The following is a 4,963-nucleotide window of genomic DNA, read 5'->3' on the forward strand; positions in this document are numbered from 1 at the left end:
GAGGATTATGGGGATGAACTGGCGGAACGTGTTCGTAACAGAGTCCAGGGTGAAGCAGAGCCAATACAGGACTTTGCCTTCTCCTATCGAGTTCTATGTAGGAGATGGAAGGCTGACATTACTGAGAAGGAGATTGTCAAACTCCTTCTTAAGAACATGGTTCCTCGCCTTGCTAGTCAACTTCGAGAACGTGTGCAAAATGTGGATGATCTGGTGCGTCTTGGGACTCAGTTTGAGAAGGAATGGAAGCACCGCCTCCAAACTAAAAACCCCGTTCCCTCATCCCAGTATACCCATAACTCTCCTGGGGCTAAACCATCTCAGATATTTGTACCCAAGATCCAGGACAAATGTCCAGTTATGTGTTGGATGTGTAAAGTCCAACATCCTCCAGCTCTATGTCCAGCATCAGAATTCAGGAAAAAGTCAGAAAGGACCGAAGACTGAAAGTTTAGAAAGGCATGGTGGCTTGCATACAATTGGGTCAGCCTTAATGCCCACCATCAAGCCTTTAGACAGCACAGCTAGCGGTCTTATTCCTATTCCGCAACAACTATTGGTTCCTCTGACTGTTAGGAACTGGAGAGGGAAGGCCATAATCGACACTTACACCCTGATGCAAGAGGCCCTGTGGCAGAACATGGCATTACCTCATGAGGAGCTACGAACATGGGAGGAGGGACCATTGTACGTGGCCAATGGAGAACCTACCACTCCCTTGGGCTGGATTAGTATAATAATAAAACTGCATGGTGAGACTATTAACCTTCCTGTGGCAATTCTTGCAGATTCAAGCCTTGCATTTGCTGTAGTCCTTGGCCTAGACTTCCTGTTCTTCAGTGGACTGACCATCTCTATGTCTGAACCCTCCTATCAGCTACACTCGGACTATTCCCAGCGTCATCCATTTCAACCTGGTAATGCACTGATTTCAGGTTGGAGCCTGCTACATTATGCAGAGTCCGGACAAGGTCAAGTCAGAGAAAATATAAAGAGACAAAGACAAAAACATGTTCCACCAGTGAAGTCTGAGAACCCAACTATCAACCTGATTACCGCCTTACCCCCCCCCCCCCCATTTATATGAGAGCAAAAGCAAACCTGATGCTGATTTCTACATCAAACAAGCGGTGGAACAGGCATGTCTGTCGGATGATGAAAGGTGGCAGCTCTCCCAAATGTTGGACATGAACAGTGAGGTCTGTACTCTTACACTCGGCCGTACAACCGTCTTCAAACACAAAATCTATACCCGGCATGAGGTCCCCATAAAGCAGCGTCCTTACAGGCTGTCCCCCACCAAACTGGCAATTCTCAATGAACAGCTCAAAAGCATTTTGGAGAATGGAATTGTGGAACCTTCTTTTTCCGGATGGGCTTCTCCGGTTGTCCTGATTCCTAAGAAAGATGGTGGATATCGATTCTGTGTGGACTACAGGAAGCCGAATGCCATAACAGAAAGCGATGCCTACCCTCTACCAAACATAAATGACATACTGGAATCTCTGGCAGGAGCATCCATCTTTCGTAATCTGGATCTGAACAGTGGCTATTGGCAGGGGTCAATGGATCCCGCTAGTCAGGACAAGACTGCCTTTGTCACACCTGCTGGTTTGTACTCCTTCAAAGTCATGCCTTTTGGTTTGAAGAATGCTCCAGCAACCTTCCAAAGGTTGATGGAGACTGTCCTGGGAGATCTGAGGGATAGAAATTGTCTTGTGTATCTGGATGACATCATAATCTACTCCTCCTCTGTCACGGATCATCTGCAAGACATTCAGTTCATCTTCGACAGACTAAAGGCTGCAGGTTTGACCTTGAACTTGAAGAAGTGTCATTTCTGTCTGCCAGAACTCAAGTTACTTGGTCATGTGGTTAATCCATGCAGATCCAGCCAAAGTTGCAGCCGTGCAGGAATTACCAATTCCCACATCCCTCAAGGCTGTTCAGCGGTTTCTGGGCATGGCTGGATGGTACCACAGGTTTATGCCTGACTTTTCAAAGGTAGCTGAACCCCTCAACCACCTTAAGAAGAACGGTGTGAAATTCCAATGGACCCCTGCATGCCAAAGTGCATTTGAAGCACTCAAAAACAGTCTAATTACTCCTCCAGTGCTTGGACATCCTAACCTGAATGCTCATTTCATTGTGTACACGGATGCAAGTCAAACAGGACTTGGAGCAGTCTTGGCTCAACAAACAGGACTTGGAACAGAAGAAGTTCTTGCCTATGCAAGTCGCACCCTTAATTCAGCTGAGAGGAATTATTCAACGACTGAAAGGGAGTGCCTCGCTGTGGTCTGGGCTTTGGAGAAATGGAGCTACTACTTGGAGGCAAAGATCTTCACCGTTGTCACAGACCATGCTGCTCTGCAGTGGGTTCTGGCATCAGGCAAGACCAACAGCCGTCTTATTCGCTGGTCTATCAGACTGCAGAAGTTTGACTTCATCATTGTGTATCGCAAAGGAAAACTGAACGTTGTACCAGATGCCCTTTCTCGGAGACTGCCAATGTTTGTCCTCCCTTGTGCAGTACTTATACTACCGCTAAATGTCTGGATGATTCCTTTCTTCTGGATGATGAGTGTATGGAGAGCACAGCAGAAGGATGCTGCCATCATGGCGATCCACAAGAGTCTGTCTGAAGAAGACTCCAAGAGTCGCTTCAATGATAAGTATAGCATAATTCAGGATAAAGTGTATCGAAAAACTCCAAGAAGAAATGGAATACACAGCAACCATTATCGCGTCTTCATTCCCTCTACATTGAGTGACCAGATGATCCAAGTTTATCATGCCAATCCCATGAGTGGCCATCTTTGAGTTTTTAAAACTCATCGAAGACTACAAGAGGTGGTTTACTGGCCAGGAATGTGGGTTGATACCCGGAAGTTTGTACAGCAGTGTGAAATCTGCCAGAAATACAAACCAGACATTGGCAGACCTGCCGGGAAAATGCAGCAGACTGTGGTGACCCATCCAAATAAAATGTTGGGAATTGACCTCATGGGACCTTTTCCTCCCAGCCCGGGGACACGGAATGAATTTTTATTGGTGGTAGTGGACTACTACACACACTGGGTGGAGTTGTTTCCCCTCCGCAAAGCCACTGCATCAGCCATTGCTCTAATTCTGAGAAGGGAGGTCTTTACCAGATTCGGGATTCCAGACCAAATCCTCTCTGACCGAGGTCTGCAGTTCATATCAGGAATCTACAAAGAGCTCTGTACCTACTGGGGTGTAATTGCCAAGTTGACCACAGCCTATCATCCTCAGACCAACCTGACCGAGAGGGTAAACCGAACCCTGAAGGGGATGATTGCTTCATTCGTGGGGAATCAGCACACAAGGTGGGATCAGCATCTTCCAGAATTTCGCTTTGCACTGAACTCTGCCGTGCAGGAGACTTCTGGGGTCACTCTCGCCGAACTCCACCTGGGAAGACCACTAAAAGGTCCGAAGGACAGAGTCTTGCAAAGTTCCAATGTTTCACCTGACAACACCACCACACCTTGCTAGCCAGAGTGGAGGCAAGAAAAACCAAAGCAAACAACGACAGCTGAGAAACTATGACAAACATAGACGAGACGTGTTTTTCCCACCCAAGTCTCGTGTCTGGGTACGTTCACATCATCTGTCAAAGGCGTCTAAGAAGTTCACTGCCAAGCTAGCTTCGAGATGGAAAGGTCCATTCCGTGTAGTGCAGCAGTTGGGACCAGTGAACTACTTGGTCTGTTTGGAGGACAATGGGGAAAATGTCAGGACGGTGCATGTTGTTGACCTAAAGCCCTGCTACCCTACATCAGAAGAGCTGGATCGCAGGCAAAAGCAACACCTGCAGGACCTCTTCGTGGAGGACTCTGATGATGAGGACTTCCCTGGTTTTGTGTAGCAGGAACATGAACCTGTCAAAGCCTGCATCCTCTCTGTTTCTACAGGCGTTGTTTTTTCATGGGGGGGGGGGGTGTGGCGAAATCTGCACGGAGCCTTCACCATATGCACTGCCACTTTAAGAGAGCATGAGCAGTAAGGAAGGAGGAAATAAAGAGGGCTCATTCAGCTCTTTGGTGGCGCGACAGTTTGATTGTGTGTGCTGTGCTGCAGAGGTTTTGTTTGTTTTCAGCGTGTGTAGTTTATAAAGTATTTAACTCAATCATCGGTGTAATAGCTCTAGGTCGTGGTTGTTTTCGTTTGGGACCGCGCCCATTATGGATCGCATGGATTAGTAGCAACATTGTTGCAAAGCTTTAACATACAAACCATCGGACAGTCAGACAGTACACCGGCACGCCTGATGACCACAGCTAAGATCTCTCTTGTTCTCTTTCTCTTCCCGCTATCGTTCCAGTGCTTTACCCTGCAACAGACTCTCTATTTTTCAAATGCCCTTCCCATTGAAGTTCATTAGAGCTGGACTATAATTGCCCTACCAGAAGTATTTCGATGGACATTTTAGTTAAAAGGGAGGTTGCTTGCAAGTTGTGTATTGTTATGTGAACTGTATTGAGGTGAGGTGTACTAATGACATGTGGCCGAGAAGACTGGACATTTTTAAGTTGTGTCGATGAACACCCCCCACATTCATACCCTCTGCACTCATCCACTAGAAAATAATACAGATTATTGCAAATCCTCTGATGACTGGGTTCTTTCTTGTATGAAGTTGCTGTTAAATTGCTCTGCCATTATTAGTATTATTATTATTGTATGAGGTATTCTTGTTGGGGTTGTGCTGTGATGTGGGTTTTATATGGTGTGTGTATTCTCTTTTCTCTCCACTGGCTATCTGGTAAACAGGCTACACTCTAGGCAGTCCCTTCTGCTGATGTGTGTGGGTCTGGTAGTGGTACTCTCTCTATTCTACTCTTTTCCTTTCGGCATGGTTAATACCTGCCTGGCGCACGAACAAAATATTTCTTTACCCCTCTCTAATAAATACCGCTACACACTCATCGGCAAGTTG

The sequence above is a fragment of the Oncorhynchus masou genome, chromosome 8, assembly GCF_036934945.1.
Source record: "Oncorhynchus masou masou isolate Uvic2021 chromosome 8, UVic_Omas_1.1, whole genome shotgun sequence".
Classification (NCBI taxonomy): Eukaryota; Metazoa; Chordata; class Actinopteri; order Salmoniformes; family Salmonidae; genus Oncorhynchus; species Oncorhynchus masou.